This window comes from Buteo buteo, chromosome 2, assembly GCF_964188355.1.
Source record: "Buteo buteo chromosome 2, bButBut1.hap1.1, whole genome shotgun sequence".
NCBI classification, from domain to species: Eukaryota; Metazoa; Chordata; class Aves; order Accipitriformes; family Accipitridae; genus Buteo; species Buteo buteo.
This window is the reverse complement of record NC_134172.1, coordinates 28090385-28110849: the sequence shown is the minus strand read 5'-3', so window position 1 is coordinate 28110849 and position 20465 is coordinate 28090385. Positions and strand designations below refer to the sequence as shown.

The following is a 20465-nucleotide window of genomic DNA, read 5'->3' as shown; positions in this document are numbered from 1 at the left end:
GAGTTAACTGTGCCTTTCCTATTAATTCACACATCACTGACCACATCCACCACTGCAACCCAAAATCAATCAGATCAATGGCAATGCCATGTATACGCAATGAAAGTCTATTGTTTGCCTGATGCATGGGAAATTTAAATGGCAGCTCTCCATTAATATAATCAGAACTTCACCCACATTACTGCCTGGGTGGGTGGATGACCAGAGAGTAAATTTATATGCTAAAAATTATGGCATTTTCACGCATCATGAATTCCTCTGCAGTCATCAGCTTCCTCCTCAAAATGATAAAAGCATAGTTAGCCCATGATATGGAGGATATTGCCAACAAAACATCACCTGCACATTAAATGCAATCTTGGCCCCAAATGCTTTGTTGTCTTTGAAATCATTTTCCTTTCATGAAAGAAAAGAATAATATTTGGAATCAGAAGAGGAAAGCATTCAATGAAAATGGCAGGCGTAACAGCAGCATGAGGGATGCCAGAGGGGCCAGCATACCTATATCTGTGTGTGGACCACACCACAGATGCTAACATTTCCCAGTCAAACTCCCAGCTGAAGCCCACCAGCAGGAGTTAAACCAGTCCAGCTCACACTGCCACAGATTCTGCACTTCAGCAGAGCTGCCCATCCTGGCAAGGTACCCTGCAGTCCCTTCAAGGCCCAAGGACTCCCGGTTCAATCCACAGCAACTCACAGTAAATGGTATAGCTAGGAAGGACACTAAACTGCTAAAAAACTGGACCACTGGGTGCACTGGCTGTATGCAGAGGACCATCATTTCTTTATTCATCCATCACTCTGGTCCTATTCATGACAATACTGTTTTCAATTTGAGAAAGAGAAATCAAAACTGTTAGAAAAACTGCATTTCGTAACAAGAAAACTAAGCAGTAGCACCTTAAACAACATTAATCTGTGTGATCAGTTGATGTCAGTGAGCTATTTTTCACATGAGAAATGCCCAGAGAAGAAAAAAAGCTTTTTAATACCTGGCAGTGCAGGTAGTATTTTGCCTACCAATCTGCTCAGGATTTGTGGTTCTCTCTGAGATATGGCTGAAATCCCATTTGAAGTCATTTTCCTAATCTGTTGCACACATTTGAATTCTGATTATGAAGTTCCCCCTCAGAGCCCTTCAGACTAGATAGAGTTTTCGCATCCTTTTAGTTCTGCAGTTTGGCAACAGAGCCCAAGCTCCTGTTTCTACGCAAAAAATATGCAAATGCGTTTTAAGGCTCATCACAGAAACCCTGAGGGTTTGGCATCCCTTTCAAGCTGTTTGTCAGATATCAATGAATGGCTTTCTAAAAATTCATTCCCTTAATGTCAGGGAAGCTAACTAGCTTTTTCCCTGATTTAAGCATCAATGGTTTAGTGCCTGGCCCCTTCTTTACAATGCTCCAGTCAGGGTGATCAAATCCTATTATAACTTTGCCCTATTTTTAACAAAACAGATCTCACATACAACAAAGATGATGTATTAAATTGCCTTCAAAGAACGTTACCAGGGCTGAGTTATAGAAAGAAATTAATCTCAAATTACTTTCATCTTGCATATATCATAGTCATGTGTTAGCTCCCCAAACAGCTTACCAACCTTCAAACTGGCTATTTACAATTTTAGCACAAATTGAACACCAAGGGTATGTAACCATACCATTTCTCAGATGTCAGCAAGTTAGCAGTGAGCAAGGAGGCAAGCATACTCTTCACTCTACGTGGCATTAACCATAGAGTTAATACTCTGTATTCATTACTGGGAACAAACTTCTAATAATTGCCATTCTGAGTGCCAAAAGGCATGCTACACCAAGAGAGATTAAGGCAAACAGTAAAAAAGACTTCCTTGAATATTCTCTGTGGTGCAGAATGATAGCCCAAGGCTTATGTACAACCTAATCTTCTCCAGCCTGAAAGAAGGCATTGGTCAGAGAGGAACAGTAAGGAGCACATTTTGTAGTGAAGCAATTAAATCACCTATCATCTGGGAGAAGAAACACATAGGAACAAACACACTGAACACTGCATTAAATGTAGAAATAGTTCTCATAGCAGAGCAGCAGCCTAGGACTCCCCTCTTCAAGGGAGGTGCATAATCTTAGATCAATTTTTATTTTGTTTGGCCAAGTTTACTGTCAAGTGATACAGTTTTAAAAGGAGAGAGTCCTGCCACTCCAGAAGAGCTTATTGCCCTGTATTGGGTTTGTGTGACGTTTTGGTAGTGGGGGGGGTTACAGGGGTGGCTTCTGTGAGAAGTTGCTGGAAGCTTCCCCTCTGTTCGAGAGAGCCCATACCAGCCGGCTCTAAGACGGACCCACCGCCAGCCAAGGCCGAGCCCATCAGCGACAGTGGTAACGCCTCTGTGATAACATTTTTAAGAAGGAAAAAAAAGTTGGGAGAGAGGGAAACGGCAGTCGGAGAGAGGAGTGAGAACATGTAAGAGAAACAAGCCTGCGGACACCAAGGTCAGTGAAGAAGGAGGGGGAGGAGGTGCTCCAGGCGCCGGAGCAGAGATTCCCCTGCAGCCCGTGATGAAGACCCTGGTGAGGCAGGCTGTCCCCCTGCAGTCCAGGGAGGTCCACGGTGGAGCAGATCTCCACCTGCAGCCTGGGGAGGACCCCACACCGGAGCAGGTGAATGTGCCCAAAGGAGGCTGTGATCCTGTGGGAACCCCATGCTGGAGCAGGCTCCTGGCAGGACCTGCGGATCTGTGGAGAGAGGAGCCCACGGAGCAGGTTTTCTGGCAGGACTTGTGACCCCGTGGGGACCCGCGCTGGAGCAGTGTGCTCCTGAAGGACTGCACACCGTGGAAAGGACCCATGCCGGAGCAGTTCGTGAAGAACTGCAGCCCGTGGGAAGGACTCACATTGGAGAAGTTTGTGGAGGACTGTCTGCCGTGGGAGGGACCCCACGCTGGAGCAGGGGAAGAGTGTGATGAGTCCTCCCGCTGAGGAGGATGAAGTGGCAGAAAATAACATGTGATGAAATGACCATAAATCCCATCCCCATCCCCCTGTGCCGCTGGGGGGGGCTTGGTAGAGAATCTGGGAGTGAAGTTGTGCCCGGGAAGAAGGGAGGGGTGGAGGGAAGGTGTTCTGAGATTTGGTTTTATTTCTCATTACCCTACTCTGGTTGATTGGTAATAGAGTTAATTTTCCCGAAGTTGAGTCTGTTTTGCCCATGACTGTAATTGGTGAGTGATCTCTCCTGTCCTTATCCCGACCCATGAGTCTTTTGTTATATTTTCTCTCCCCTGTCCAGCTGAGGAGGGGGAGTGATAGAACAGCTTTGGTGGGCACCTGGCGTCCAGCCAGGGTCAACCCGCCACACGCCCATGTGCTAACATAAGTTCTTGAGATGTAGCAGGATATGTGGATGTGAACCACCTTGCACAGAGAGCACTCACCTGCACTCCTAATATTCTGACAAAATTCTCCTTTCTTTGAGCTACTGGAGGAAGGAACCTGCTCCTCTTGGCATGACTTTTAATGAAACGGACTGTTCTATTTCAAGATGTCATTTTTTCCCATATGCATTAAACATGCCTCAGAGTCCCCTCTTAGGCTTGGAAATACAGCCAATTCCACTTACACATCGAAGGGCCACCAGACCCATTAGAATGGCAGCCACCCAGGCACGTGCAAATGCAGCACCAAGGCTTCTGAGGACTGCGTGCTGGGACTTCACCATCTACTGGGCTTATCCCACTCAATCTGGATGCCCACAATGTAGATGCAGAGCTATCCTTACCATCAATGGAGGTAAAATCAAAAGAGTCTGGGTATCCTAGGATGTGATTCCACTTTTCCTAATGCAGATGTCTAAAAGCAGTTAAGATTAAGTGTGCCCCAAAGCACAATCTCCAATGATGATAAAGGGCGCTGGGTGATCAGTTAAGTTCTAGAAATCTCCACTGTAAATGTCTCAGACTGGGTGAGAAAAATCCTGTCCTTAATACTCTCCCAGCAGTTCCTTTTAGCTTGTCAGTGTATGAACAAGATCTTCAAAGACCATTTACATTAATCTTAAAATAATAATGGTGTTTGCACAAACTCCTCTGCTCTACAGAACATATGCAGAACTACTCCACTAAGCTTACCACACAGGTAGTAACACCTCACAACCATTTCATTAGTGGCAGTGGTAATGAACATGGAACAGACATGAGCATGGAAGATGCAAACAACAGTGTTTTAACCTCGACTGGACTAAAAGCCATGCAAGTACTTTTACAGGTACAAGCCAGTAGACTTATTACAGTTTTATAATAAGCTACAAGATCTTTATCGATGATCAGTATCACAATATTTGAGCAGGTATTTTTTGAACCATTTATATGAGCACTTAACAGCAGAAACAGTCACAGGCATCTAAAAAGGTTTACTACAAGTGCAGAACTAATAAACTGATACTTGCCAGAGTAATAAAACCACAAAGTTACAGAGGTACAAAGAGTGGCAACACAGATACATACTTTGAACTAAATGTAAGAAAAATAAGCATGAAGTGCCCAATGTATAATCAATAAAATAAAACCAAATAAAATTATGACAGTGCACACTTTTTATAAGCAGAAAAAGAAAATAAGATATAACATCTCCCTCCTCTTAAAGGTTGTTCTTTCTGCCTCCTAGAATAGCATCTTGTCTGTATGCTATCACCAAGCTTATCTAAAAAGAAACCTAAGTTTCCAAATCTGGTAGGAGATAAAAAAGCCTACAGATTTTATTGCTCTTTGGTGTTTGGGGGATTTTTACATGCTGTTCATTCAGTAGGCTGCACTAGAGTAGAACTATATTCACCAGTTCATAAGTCTCAAAGTCTTTCCTGTTTTGTGACTTCCTATGTTGTCCTTTTCGTTATTATCTCCATTGCAATTACCAAAGGGGTTCATTAAATACTGTTACATATGGCATTAGTCATCCTATATAACTAATTATAAATAATTGATTCATTAATATACTTTTCTAAAATAAATAGGCAGCATCTAGTACTTGAGGACGCTGTACATGTATTCTTCATAATGAACCAGTTACTCTTGGGTCCAAAACTGCAAAATGCCTTTAGTTTGAAAGGCAAAGGAAGTTGCACAATAAAATACATTATTCAGTGATTTTTGGTTTTAAAGAATGGGTTTGTAGAGTGAGAGTAATATTACTATTGAAACTATTACATATGGAGTTTTCTACTGGAAAAAATTATTCATTTCTATTATGCACCATATTTGTCTCTAGTTTGTACAAACTAACACATTTCCTACAGTTAGGAATATTATACATTTTTACAACAGAAGAAATTCCCATGGGATCTACCTATGACTTTCACAAGTGTAAAGTGTTCGTGCAAAGTATGAAATTTTACAAAGCAGATAAACATCTTTGGTCTGCAAGAAACCAGAGGCAGCTGTTACTCTAGCATAAATGCATTCTAATCCATGGTATTCATTTGAAAGCAATGTTTGAAACACACTTCAAATGGGCAAGAGGGGCTAGAATCATCTTCTTGACAGCAATTTTTAAGTAAACATATGAGTACCTCTTTTCATCATGCATCAGAATTTGTACTTGACTTCAGTTGAATAACATAAATACTTTTGCTAAACAGACATATCAATGTTTATAAAATCACAACAATAGGCAAATATTTGCAGCTGTAAAAACTTAGCACTTGCAGCATTTTAAGGAATCTCCTGTGTGATGAATTCAGGGAAAGACTAAGTAAAATTGGAGAGACTAAGTATTTTTTTCTACGTAACCTTGAGGCAAAACAGTCAGGCTTTTTACATTGCATCTGTGTATTTATCTATAAATAAAAATGGTTGTTAAGTGTTAGATTTCAGGGAATGTACCATTTTTATCCTTCAGCTTCTGAACATTTCTAGCAGATGGGCAAAGGTCTTGTACTTTGTTCTGTAAAGGTTTACAAATCACAGCATCCCGAGATGTGGTTCTGTGCTTCCTCCTGGTTGCTATGCAACAGGTCAGTGCATCTCTAGTCTATTTATTTTGAGGCTGACAGGGTGTAAGATATGTACCCACAACTGCTCAATTAAACATCCCTTACAATCTATTACCATTTAATCTTTTCACTCTCATTCTTCCATAATAGCCCTTCTACAAAATGAACTCAGTTACAGCAGAATTATAGGGTCCCTATAATGCAGCATATGAGCAAAGCTCTACTATTGCCCATTCTTCCGGCACCAGGCATCGTGGCAATGAAGCATCACCTTCTCATCATCGCTTTCTCTCATGCCCCCTTAGCCTCTTAAATTTACCATGACCTTTTCAGTTCCAACAAGCATAGTTCCATGGGAGAGCCATCAAGGTTGAAGGGAACAAGCTGCTGGCAACAACCCACTGGAGATAAGTAAGAAACACAAGACATTGAAGCTAGGATTAGAATGAAGTACTACGTACTAACAGCAAAGCTGCTGCACAACTCCCACCAAATATGCTCCCTTCATATGGAGTTCCACAGAACTGACTGCATGTATCACCTCAAAGAAAACTAGATTTTAAATAGGTCTTTTCAAGTGTTTTGGATTTTCCCTCAATAAGCATTAATGAGCACAGTTATAACTGCATAATGGTCTCAGATGTGGTGCTGGGAGATGATCCTTAATGATGCAGCCAATACTGATTTGTATCTTCTTAGGATCTGACTCAGCAATCGTGCCCCAGTTATGAAGAGCGGATGTTTTTAACAAAACAACCAATTGCATGCCTGACAACATTTTGGTCTTGTAGAATACAAGATCTCTAGGTATTCTTGGTCAGTTCCCTCTCTATCAGCTTCTGTTTCTGTTATCTTTTACTGTTTGGCTGCAGTAAAATGCAGGCCTCCATATGTGGCTCTGCATGTGGCTGGGAAGGGACTTACCACAATTCTGAATCTTTGTGACTCTAAATTCCCCACACATTAACTGGTCTTACTAGTTGCACTATGTTATCTTCTGTGAATGTCCCAGCTTGCTTCAGAGAGGAACTGCAGGACCTAGCAGGATAGGGTTTTTTTAAAAAAAGTTTTCTGACATTCAAAGAGAACCAAATGCAAGCTACAAATTGATAAGATTTTAGAGATGGATAACATGAGAGAGATGACAGAATTTAATCCTCAAGCTACAGGCCACTTACCTCAAAAAAAAAAAAAAAAAGCCCTGTATTTCATGTTTCTGATTTCAATTCCTTTTATATGTACTTCTTATATAATGCTCAGATTTCAGTGATGTCTGCTGCTATCATTGATGCCACCACTGCTTCAAAACCTATATAACATATCTGGTTCATCATAACAGTACCAAAGTGCCTCCCAGGAATATATTTAATGACTTTCTAAGTCCTAACATAGAATTTCACTTCAAGATGTCTGCTAGTCTCGCCTGAAGTGGAACAAAGGCTCATTTTCTCCATCCTGCAAACCTTTCAGACATTAAAACATGTACTTCCATTCCTTACGGGGCCTAAAACTGACCCCTCTGGCTCTTCTACCCTCCTCCTGAGATAACCCTAGTGGTATATGGCCAGCAAACTGATACTTAAAGCCATTTCCCCAAACATGAAAAATGCATGCTCTGGTGTCTGCCTCTTAACCCAGTTATGACAACTGCTAGACAGACATCAAAGAAGCAGCTATGCTGCCGACATACAGGTTTTGCTGGAAGACTTACCCAGATATCATTTCTTTCTTAAAACAAAAATATGCTTTGCTTTGCAGCTGATGTTTCTAAGGATGTAATTAGGCTAAAAATATTGCACATTGATTTCATCTCTGAAGTCAATACACCTAAAGATTTAGAAAGCAGGGAAGAGCCCTGGCTGTAAGAAATATGCAGAGTATCTCGTATGAGTTCTCACAGTTTTTGAGGAAGCAAAGTGGAACAAACAACACTACCATTCCCTTTGTACTTCGAGGGCTTCTTTGGCTGTACTAACAAAGCAACATGAATGATCAGATATAGCCTTAGCCAATCATCCCTGTTGATCCACGTAACTGGAAAAAGACATGCCAAGATAAAATGGCAAGATGATAAATGCAGATGTCTAACAGCATAATATAAAGATCTGCAAAGAATTTGAATATGAGAGAGGACTGAGAACCAAGAAATCAGTGTCTTCCATTTATCTTCTCTGTGGTTAAACTATTCCACCCAAATGGGAGAAACATGTTTCAGGCACAAGGTTGTTTGTTTGTTTGTGTTTTGTGTTGGTTTTGGGGGGTCTTGGTGTTTTCTTTTGTCTTGAGAGGACTGAAACACACCTCCCTAGGGTGACCGTTGGCTAATGGGTGAGAAAGACTCCAGGAATGGAGGTTGCATTCTTAACCATTGAAGCTATTTTCTATTAATTTCTTTTCTGCAAAGACTCATTGGACCAGAAGAAGCAGATGCAAGAGAGCGAACATTAGTCCCTAACTGAGGCCCCTGGGTTCTAGTCTTTGTTTCAGGGTTCATTTATATTATATGCAATGACTGTTTAGTTTAAAATACAAAGCTGTATTTAGTACCCGGAGCCCAAGACTCTTCTTTCTTGAAGCAATGTGCTGAAGAGTCCTTTCTCTTTTTCCCCACATGCTCTGTCATGCCCAAAGAATCTTTAATACTTTAGACTTACGTGGAGCTGCTTCAGTGGGAAAGACTGAGAGGGTGCCTACTGCAGAAGACACATAGTTTGCTGATTAGAGCATAGATGAAGGCAAATATGTCCTTAACCAAAGACAAAAAGTACCTTAGGTGAGTCCTGTTAAAACCAGGGTGCACTAAAAGAGGGAGCACATGCTATCAGCTGCAGCTCGGCATGGAGCACACAGTCTGACAGATGGGCTCAAGAAATGCAAACTAGATGAAGCAGCCTAGGAGAGACAGACAGTGGACAATCAGGCTGTTGAGCCTTGGGGTTCAAGAGTAAGAACACATCCCAAAGAAATACTCTAAGGTGAAAAAGGGAGTTTTTAGAAACTACATGTGATTCGAGAGCTAGGTGACAGCCAACCACAGACTTTTGAGGACTGCAATTTGGGTTTCTGTTTCAACACCATTTTATCAGTCCAGATTTATCTGAGCTTCACAGGCACCGTAAGAACTTCCAAGTTTGGGGAATTCAGGTATGCATCCCAGGTTCAAGATGTGGGCACGCTTTGCACCTTAAGCACAGCCTTCTACCAAGGCAAGGCTGACTGCACATGAACTCTTCTCTCCCATGCACAGATGTACCTCTCAAGCGTCCTGGCTTCCACAGAGAAGAGACTTGGCAAACGGGCTGACTGAGAGCAGAAGCAAACAAGTCCCCAGCCTGAATGATGGTGCAGTCGCACCTCTGGAGTGCACTGCAGGACTCCTCCAGAAGTAAGCCTCAGTGCATGACTCACTGCGCCAGGACTTCTGCTCCAGAATTTGAGACCAGGACACCAGTTAGAAGCCACCAGTTCTCTTCAAATGAGGACCCCAGTGCTGTAAATATTTTTGGAAAATAAATAAACTTTTACTAGTGCTTCCCAAAATATGGGACCGCTGGTGACCACAAGGCAATCAGAAATGGTCCACGTCTCATTTCCAGCCACATTAAACTGTAAAATGTATGGGCTTATTGATTCCAACAGAAAGTCTTGAGGATTAAGAGGGGAACGTAGTTTATAAACTCTACAAATCATTGCAATATCACAAGAGAGAACTGAGAAGAACCCAGGAGAAAGCAGGTAATACAGTTAGCCCTTTAACAAAAACGGACATTCTGTGATACGAGAAAGCACAGCAGTCTTACTGCTTTATAGATATATGCAGTATTTTAAGAAAAATAATACAAAAAATGGGAGGCCAATGACTTTAATTATACTTACGCCTAATTCATCACTTAGTTTAGTGAGATCAGAAACTTTCTTGGGAAGAACTTGTAATTAAACTTTAGAGAACTTTAAAAGTTTACTAAATCAAAACTGAGGCGGCATGATCTTCATTTAAAGACTTCAAAATCAATATTAGTGTTGACTAATATTAATATTGCATTATATTATAATTTTGTTCAAAAAGACTCATATGTTTGTATGTCAATGTGGCTGTCTATAGTTTTTTACTTCCCTGTCCTCTGATTCATTGATGAGTAAACAATAAAACCCAATAAGTGTTATGCACATAAAGGAAGGGCTGCTGTAAAAGGTGTGGAGAACATTGGTAGTAAGGTTGCAACATCTTTTTTTTCCATCTTAGCCCCTTCCAGAGAATATAATTTAGTGTCATCTTTTGAGTTCTATGCTTTAAACATATGAGAAAAAAACTAAAGTTCTAGAATTCATAATTATCAGATAAAAATAATACTGAATTTGCACAGGGTGTTTTTAATATATTTGAATAGGCCCATAAAGGCTGAGAAACCAAGCTTTCCTGTGTTTTCTTGCTATTAATCAACTTTCTGTGAAAAAGAAAATATTGTGGGAAATAATGGGACAGTTTTCCCACGGGCTCTTTCAATACAAACAGAGAATGGCATCACTGTTTTTTTTTGTCTCCAGTACAATACCCTCCTATCCCATCAGCACAATTTTTTTGTATTATTATTACTAGTATGGAGATAGTGAAAGGCAGGAATACAACATTCACAGGCTTTGCCAAGTGCAGCAGATTACGTACATGAATAGCTAACTGCACAGTAGGGGGTATGATTTAGGTCAAATTTCTTGTTTCATTCCAAAAGGTTATAGATATTTAAGGCATTCGTTTTTTAATGCACCACACAGCTTACACCCATACATATATATAACGTGAACAATCTTTTCTCTGTTTTTTGCAGAAGTCATTTGTGTTCCTGGGCGATGAAGACTGGCAGAAGTTGATTGTAACAAACTGCTATGGGTGTGTAACAAAGCTCTATGAGCAGCCAGAGCTAAAAAAGGACAAAAAAAAAAAAACTCATTTAGGGGCAAATTGAGATCTGAAATCCTTCGGGATTATGATATAAATCACCTTCTGATTCAGCAACTGGTCAAAATGTAACTAGAAACAAACTGATGAAAAAAAACAATGTCATATGACTTTGAATAGCGTGATTAATGAAAACGGTGATTCTTTTGTACTACTTAAAGAGAAGACAAACATGTATTATGAAGCAAGTCACATGAGTTTAGACAGTCCCCCAACTTTGTTTGTGCTGCAAGAATCAGAGAAGAAATTCTTTTAAATGCTCAGTCAGTGGAACAGTCCTTAAACCAGGACAGACAGGTTCAAATACAAGGAACCATATTAGACAGCAGTCTGGTTTGGGGTTTTTTTTTCCCTGTGACCCTGTTTTGTTAAATATTTTAATTTCTGAAAATATACAATAGCAATCATTTGAAATGTCTTTGCCCCAATTACCAAGTGACCTGGTAACCACTCTGATCCTAACAGTAGTGGCCTAACGTGCAAAACACAGAATAAGGGCATGCCTTGAGTAGTATGGATTTAATACCACTGTCTATGCACTTTAAAAGCTAAGATCTGCATTAATGGATACAGAGCGGAAGGGCTGAATAGTTTAAAGCAAGAGAGATCCATATTTTCCCTGCATGTGGTCTAGGACCTACAGTGATTAACTTTCAATACTAACATAGCATAGTTTGGGGGATAGTCTTTCTGTCAAATTCAGCCTGAAAAGATTAAAATCAAGCATCAGAAAAGGCTTAGAGATATTGATATAAATAGATAAACAACATATCCTCCATTATACTTATTTATATTTAATCATACTACGCAGTTTTGCATCTTTGCCTTATTATAACTCCCCATTGTTTGAACACAAAACACACTGCGTCTTTCGGCTGGTCGGAAGTGTAAAATGAGTAACCGAGGAGAAGGATTTTGAATTACTTGTACCACACTGCAGAGGGAGGGAGAAAAGAACAGGGAACTAAACCTAGTTCTATCCCAGGGAGACATGACAAAAGGGAAGGGAAGACCAGTCAGGAGGGAACATGGCATTAAGACTAATACTGAGGAAGAGAGAAAAGGATAAGCCTCAGTGAACAACAGCAAGAAGGAAAAGAAATGTGAAGAGGAGAAGACATCACTGGAAATGAAAAGCTACGTCCTTAAAAGATTCCCGCTGTAATTGTTTTCTGCTGAGCGGCAGTAAATGAGCCCTCTTCCTCTGCAAAGCATTCATTAATTATTCTAGGCCCCGGCAGGGACAGTCAGCCAGCACCTGGCGAATACACAGGGTAGAACTGCCCTGGTCCAGGAGGGCTCCAGGGAGGTTTGTTCCTCAGGTTGATGTAACCTGTCTCTCCAGGTCAGGCAAGCTGATCCACATGCATGGGAGCAGTGTTCAACATGAAAATAGGATAACATGTACTTTTACTCTAAGATTAACAGCCGAGAATCACAAGAGTCACCTGAGCAGCAATTATTCATCAGGTAACACAGGTATCTGTACACAAGTCAAAGCAGCAGTTACACAGGACCTCATCCAAAGTCTGTTAAGTCAATGCCAAGACTCTCCCTGGCTTCAATAGGGTTTGGAAATGCTCACGGCTTTCAAACAATGTACACAGCTGACTCCTGCCATCACTCTGGTGGCTAGATTCCCCACCAGAGAAGTCATAGAGAAACTCCTATTACTGTCAGCAGCAATAGGGCTAAGTCATCTGCCCTTAAACCTTCAGCATGGAGTTACGATGTGCTGCCCACAAAACCCTCCCAGAAAGGTCATTCCTGCTCCGTGCCTTCTCCTGCTGCAGCACACTCCCAGACACTCACCAGAACGCTTTTGCCTCAGAAGGGAAAACAAAAAGTGCTGAAGAAGCACAGTGAAAAAAAAAGAGGGGGGTATAGTTTTAAGCTCATGAGGAGTCAGGACATCATAGCTCTCACAGATGATCAGAGGTGTCTTGTGTCTATGAGATCTAGCGGCTCCCACATCAGTCTGCTTCACAGCTTCCTGCAGCTTCTGCCATCTGCCTGGAAGTAGCCATTTCCCAGAAAAGTTGGCAAGATGATGCCACCTAAAATGAACAGTATTGGGGGAGCAAGCTCATGTATGCTGTATACTGCCTTCTTTTGAGTGCTTGCAGATGGCCAAGTGAACAACAGCTCCCAATGTCATGTCTGACTAAAAAGAACTAGCATGGTTTTAGATGGATAATTACCAAGTAGCAAAAGGGACATATTGTCTCTATCTGAGATTTAGACTGAACCAGGGTCTCAGGCTGCCACTGCAGCTTTTCAGATACTTTTTTTCAGATTTTTCAAATTTTCTGGTTTTCAAGCATTATCATTCCTGCATTACCATTTCTTCCTGCTTATATAGGTCAGCTGAGCAGAAGATCATACGATCCCTCATCTGGAAAGCAAGACCCCTTATGGACACATAAATGTATACTCACCTGTATAACTTGTGTTGCTCAGATAAACTAAAATAAGCTGCACTGGCAAAAGCACAGTTTTACTAATACAAGATGCATCTGTACTAAGGGCACTTTGCCAGCATAGTCCATCAGTATTCCTGCCGGAAAACGTCCCTTTTACAAGCAGACTACATCTACAGTCATTATGGTCTGTTTCATTTAAGGTTTTTAAAATAAAAATACAAAAATATCAGATGAGTATTGCACTGAGGTCATGATGTCTGGCTATGGGTGCAGAAAGCCCGAGACCATACCTCTGCAGATACAAATTTCCCCATGCACCTCAATGAGGATTTCAGTGTTAGCTCCCTCTAACTTCCCTGAAAATTAAAGCCCATGGGTAGGACAAGGAGGATCTTTCTGTTAACATCCCACAACCTCCTCCAAGTAGCAGCTCATTTTGGCACTAGGCATCAGTGACTCTGAAAGATTCCTAATTACTACTTCTGTTGTTAGTCAAACCAAGCCAAAGGAGCTCAGCAGGGCACTCGAGGCATAGCACTAGTTAATAAGCTTGAGTAGTCCTGGAGAGAGACCATGAACATATTTTAAACCTCTGTGAGAAGAAGTCAAGTTTGAGGAGCTGGAAGATACGACGATTACCCAATTCATTAGCAGGAGATGGTGAAGCTTTGAAAAACAGCAATGCCTTTCTACCCTTATGTTTTTCTATTTCACTCCCTCATCTTTTTTCCCTCCCAGCCCATTTCACTTCATTGTCCAGTACCCTGCAATGGTGAGACCTCTACCACAACCCATTGTGTCCAGCTCTATCTAGTATTCCCTCTCTCTCTTCTTGCAGATTGGAAACTGATGGCAGCAAGGAATGATTCTTGAAACCTGTCTTTCTTACAAAAGAAAAGGACACCAAGGGACTGGATCTGGTAATTTATTTGAAAATAAAGCAGGTAAGTTCTTGCCACATAATTTAGGGTACCTACACTGAAGACAGCTGCTAAAGCAAGGCTTTTCTCTATAAGAGACAAAACAGGAACCAGTAACCTGAAGCTGGAAAAACACAAACTGGAAAACAAACAAATGCATTTCAATAATGAAAAAAATAGCCACTGAAAGGCATCACAAAGGAGGGCAGCTCACTGCCCTTCCTCCTATAGAAAGAGCTGGAAGGTCAGCTTCTTAATCTGAGATCTGCAAGGTACAAAAGAGTATTTGCCTGACTATTCTCTGAGTAGTTAGGTTTCTAAATTCTCAATAATCACTGCATGCATAGGGTGTGGTTTATTGCTGCTCCTTTAAAGATTCTTCTCTTAAACTGTGGATAAGGCAGCACTGGAGTTAATGCATTTTTAGGGTAGACTAATTTGATGCAGAGGTGTTTCGAGCTAAGAGAAATCTAGCTAATCCAACTCCAAACAATCTCTTGGACCTCCAAATACCTGGCCCTCAGAAGTCTTTCACATATCAAGGAAGAGGATAGCAAGTCCCAATCCTCAAAATAGTCTGTACCCAGAGAAGAAGGTGCAGAAGGGGCAACACAGTTTGTGTTTTCAGGGACTATAAATGGATGGTTTGGGGAAAACAAAATGAAGCAGAGGACAGTTATCAGAGTGAGCACTCCTTGGCATAAAGACCTGGGTGCAGCCCCAAGGTTTGCACTGGGGAAGCCCACTCTTGCTGAGAAATGCTACACAGAGATTATAAAAGAATTTTATCCACCTTCAGGAAGTGTGGAGACTGTTACTAGACACGTCCTCTCAAATGGAAAGAAAGTAAAAAGAGGAACTTGAAAGAATCAGAAAAGAAAACATATAACTTCTTCCCATTAACTTAGCAAGAACAAATGAGGCACTTCAACAAAGCACATTGGTAGTAACAGAAATGAAATTCCTCAGTGGCTCTGATAATACCATCTGTCAGGAGATAGATGGTCGTGGGATTCGGATTTCCATTCTGAAACAGGTTTTGCAGCACTGTGCTTCATGATATTTAGAGCCATTTCAGAGGTAATTTAAAGTCCTTGTGAGGAGGCGAAGCGCTGACAAAACCCTATATGTCAGGATAAATTACCAGGTGCAAGTGCCAAAGCCACGTGCCAACTTCATGTCAGGTCTTTCCATCTCATTGCCCCTCTAATAGCAGGTTAGATTGCTTGATCTGCTGAGAATCCTTATTTTATACGTATTTATAGTTGAAATTTGTACTTTCTGTCAATGCCAATATTGACAGAAAAACATACTTTGTTCCGGTCAGTAAAACAGAGGTTTTGTCTAGGAAACATCTAGGGGCCTTAACGCTCTCTGTTCACCCGGGGGGATTCCCGGGGTGATGTAACTGTAACAACAGGCTTTTGACAATGCATTTCAATGGACTACTAGTGAAAAAGGCCTCTCATTGATCACCCCCTTCTCTCACCCTTTCAGGGAATTACCTTAGGAACGGGAAAAGATCTAATTCTCGCCTGCTGTCGTAGTGGACTTGAGTAAGCCCGCTGTTGCCCACGCTGTGCGAAGAATTGAAGATGGGAAACTTTTTCCCACCTCCCTTTGCTTTAAGCTACTCGGCACCGCGACAGCACCCGAGGAGCCTGCGGCAGCCTCTCGCAGCGGAGCGGGACGGGGACGGGGCCGGCGCCGGGGCCGGAGGAGCCCCAGGGGCTGGCGCAGGTGCCGCCGAGGCCGGCGGGGCTCACCGCAGCCCTCCCCGCCCGCTCCCTCCCCGCAGACGAGCCGCCGGGGGGTGGGGGGGGAAGCCCACCCCCGGCGAGGGCCGGCCGCTTCCCGCGGAGCAGCCGGGGGATGCCCGCTAACCCAGCCCGGCCCGGGTGCCTGGCCTCCGGCGGCCGCGCCGAGGCTCCGCGGCCGACGCCGCATCCCGAGGACCGTCCCCCCCCCCGCCCGGCTCCTCCGCCAACGCCGGGCCCCCAAGGGGAGCCCCCACTCGCCGCCAACCCGCCCCCCCCTCCGCCGCCGCCTCCCGCGGGCGCCTTACCTCCGTCGGCGCCCGGGAGATGCGGAGGGGCCCCCGCCGCCGGGGGAGCGGAGCGACTCCCCGCTGCCCGAACGTCTGCTGCCCGCGGCGCTGCGCCCTGCCGTGCCGGTGCGATGCGGTGCGGTGCGGTGCGGTGCCGCCCGCCGCTGCCGCAGGACCGCCGCTGCCGGCTGAATGTGCTGTCTCACGCTGGACAGGCTCCTCCCGAGAGCTGCCGCTGCCGCCGCCTTCCTCCTCCCGCCTCCTCTCCTCTTCCTCCGCCCGCGCGCCCCCGGCAGCGACACCCCCCGCCCCGCGCCGCCGCCGCCGCCGCCCGGTGGCCCAGCAGCGCGCGGCGGGGCCGGGCCGGGGCGGGGCCGCGGGGGGCGCGGGGCAGGTGGCGGCGGCGGCGGCGGGGCCTCCTGGGGGGGAGGGGCGCCCGCCCGGGGCTCCGCAGGGCCTGCGCCCCCCGCCTGCCGCCCTCCCCAGCCACTCCGGCCTGAAGTGGGGTCCGCCGGCTGCTCCGAGGTCCCCTCGCTGGCACCGCCGGGGGTCACCCCCACGTTGGCGCTGGCTCCCCCCGCCCCCCCCCCCCCCCCCGCAGCAGCCTAGGCGGCAGCTGCACGGCGGTCAGCCCAACAACGGCTTCACCAGCAGCCCCGCCGACAGCCTACCCACCACCCGCCACCACCTCCACAGCATCCTTGCCGCCATCCCCGCGGCCGCGGCCATCAGCCCCACAACGGCTTAGTCGTTGCCCTCAAAACTGCCTAGATATCCACCCCCCCCGCCCCCCCGCCAGCCTCGCCATCCCCCGTAGAGCAGCCTGGCTGTCAGCCCCATAACAGGCCTGGCCAACTGTGGTGAGGGCAGCAGGCTCCTGCCGAGGCCCTGTCCCTTTGGGGAAGAACGGGGAGAGCTCCGGAGCAGGTGAACGATACCCAGCTTTCATGGTTAGACGAGGGCAAGGCTGCCCAAAGGCACCAGTTTGTTTTGTCCCTGTTTCCTCACACCACTCCTGTGGGGATGGCACCCGAGCGCAGGCCAGACTCCTTCGGCAGCACACCCGCTCCTCTCCCCATGCCGGCACATCCGTCTCCTAGGGGAGAGCAGCCAAGCGGAGCTGTTGGAGCTAGTCCATGGTCCTGCAGATAACATCCACCTCGGGCGTAGGTAACCCAGCTTCGCTCTCCCTCTCACCGCACAAGGGTATGTTGCCCCACGCAGAAGGAAAACATGCGCCCTTTGGTACTATGGCTTGTTCTTTAAAAACATGATGTCCTGGATGTACGACTTGCTGTTCTCCAGCCCTGTGGTCCGAGAGACCAGGAAAGGTACCCTTCTGAAACCTGTCCCTGGAGCCACGTTTGGTTTGTTTTGGTGGGAAGCACTAACTCCGCTCACTGTCATTTCAGGTCCAGGGCCTCTCCTGGGAAGAGTGAGGTATACCCAGACCGCTGAAAAGCCAGCAAGGATTCACATCACCTCCAGTTCCTGCCAGACCCAGCCGGACCGCACCTGGCCAGGAGACACAGAACCCTAAGAGGAACAACAGCATCCATTGTGGGTGAGGACATGGTGATGAAATAACGGTTTCTCAGTTTAATTGGAGTTGAAGCAGGAAAGATTTGTATCTTGCTCTCCTGTAAGAGTCCTTAAAGAGCAACGTCTTCTGCTTGTGCAGGCTGGAGCACGTGGAAAAGAGCCCATGGCTTTAAATGCACGATTTGGAAAGTTTCAAATTTGGGGGACTCAGTTTGCAACTCTTTATTAAAATAAGGCCCTTCCAAAAATCAGACACTCAAAATTGAGCTTCAGAAACTGCTGTTTGCTTTTGGAAGTGTTGGCCTTAGTCTCAGCTTTAACATAAATCCCACAGGGTTTTTTCAGGTTTCTTTGGATTGTGCATCATTTGCAAACTCAGCGGATTCCTTTAAATTGTTCCTGACCTAAGAGGCCCTTGGGGTCATTTAGTATCCCTGAATCGACAGATCAGACCGGTTCTACATTGTGCCTGATGAGGTTCTGCGATTGTTAACATGCTGTCATATACATATAACCATAATGCCGTGGTATCGTATACATGCAACATGGTATCATAGACTATATCATGCCATCACATCATATGATGGTATCAGGCACACTGATATATGTCATAAATAAGTCTTCAAAGCTTGTTAAGTCCAACATTTTTTGTTACAAAGTAATGGTATTTTATGTTCTACCAATAACTCACATAAAAAAACACTGTAAACCCCAGTTCAATGAGACACAATTTTGATATTTGCTATATTCACATTTGCCAGAGGTGATCTGCTCTTTTTAAAGTGTAAAAATAAAGCACGAAAATGGAAACATGAAGGAAAACCTGAAAAAAACCCCTCATTAAACATAATGACCGATCTGGTAAAAATTATTTTTGACAAATGGGGAATCCTATATAGAAGAGTTTGGAAAGAACTTCAGTGGCCAGGGTAGTATGAAAAATACACAGTTTCTCCTCAGAATCAACTATTGTAAGGAAATTTGGATAGAAGCCAGCCTTGCTCTATGTTCTTAATAGGAGATCCTAGGACCAGCAAACTTCAGGAACACAAGAAAAATACACAACCAGCCCAGTTAAGGAGTTCTCTGAAGGAATATCTAATTTCCCTACAAGTGATGTGCTGTTCTCTTTGATCTCATTCTCATCATTGTCTTCTCTAACCTTCCACAGCAAAAGCTTTCACCATTTTTGTGGATTTCTTGTCGTGGGGATGCAAATTGTATTATCACTGATTTTACAAGACAGGGATAAAATCTTAATATTCCAAAAAGATATGATTATATTCATTTTTACAAAAAAAATCGTTACGATCAATAATATCTTTTAAACAGCATTTCATGAAAAACATCCAGTCATTTCAGTATACACCAGGATATGTACTAATTTTACATTTTCCCATTAAACATAAATCCATAATATTATCCGACTCGTTATATTCTGCCAGTAGGCATTATCTGATTAGGTATGTCTTAATCACCAGGTGAATGTGCAGTAGGGCAGAGTTAAGATTATTTTCAAAACTTTAAAGTTCTCTGTGGATTCAGAAGGTAGTTATTGTAGCCTCAAACTGCTTTATTACATCAACAGAGGGCAAACCAGTCAGCAGTCATGCACATCTGACAAGCTGCCTTCTCTCCAGCAGAGGTCAGTTGTACATGGACACACAGCAACCATGCCGTCATCGAAAGAGAAATCAAAGATTAAGGGGAAGTTCGCGGCTCATCACAGCCCATGGATTGTGTGGGAAAAAGGCTATTGATAAAATTACAGAAATTCAGTGTTTGCCTGTCTTCCCTCTTCTATCTTACAGACACACATGTAAAAATCAGAGGTTTCTGTGGACATTAATAAAGTGCAATAGGTGGTTGATTACTAGATCTGAAAAGTTCAAGGGAAAATATTTTGACATAATTTCTTTTTGAAGTTACTTTATGTAGAGTTATTCACATGTAAGTTATTAATGAAGATTGGCATAAGTTGCTCTGACAAACCAACAACCGTTTATGATGCAACATGAGACAAATAATTAGTAGTGCATTGCATTTCCATGCCTTAGGCACCAGCAACTCCTACTTCACAAAGGGCAGTAACAAATAAGCAAACCCTCTTGGAAGTTTGTGCCACTGGAAGGTTAAAAATGAATTTCAAAGCAGACATGTCCAAGGCTTAATGGAAATGGCAGTACTTTTTAGACACTTTGCATGATAGACTTCACCTGGGCTCTGCAAATAACAGAGAATGTTACAAAATGCCTTCCAGCTTTTCAAAGGCAATGATTTAAAGAAAGGATCAAAAGGCAGAATGAAAAATGAAAGCAAGCTTTAGAAAAAAGTGTGGAATATCACTTCTGAAGTCAGGTTTATTGTTATGGCAGTAAAGTCACTATAGGGCACACACACACATGGCTTTAGAAATCTTGTCTTCACAAATGAACTAGTTAGTTAGTCTTGGAAGAATACATGGGTGGTTACTTGGTTAGGAAAAAATTAAGCAGAAAGTATTGGAGAGCTTTTCTTACTGTTTGCTAAAACCAGGTAGTTCTCCAGGCAGATCACTGAGTTGAAATTTCTGCAAGCCGGAATATCCACAACAGGTGCAAGAATAGAAATTAAGA

The 20465-nt window shown here is 43.7% G+C and overlaps 1 protein-coding gene across 4 annotated transcripts in view; it reads right to left on the bottom strand.

Annotated features, from left to right (window-relative positions):
* DYNC1I1 (dynein cytoplasmic 1 intermediate chain 1) overlaps positions 1-16558 on the bottom strand; it is a 200011-nt gene extending 183453 nt beyond the window's left edge. For all 4 annotated transcript variants that reach the window (XM_075049642.1, XM_075049666.1, XM_075049659.1 and 1 more), the window contains exon 1: positions 16327-16558. The gene's annotated coding sequence lies outside the window, so the exon portion shown is untranslated. The remainder of the gene's footprint in view (positions 1-16326) is intronic.
* Positions 16559-20465: the final 3907 nt, after the last annotated feature.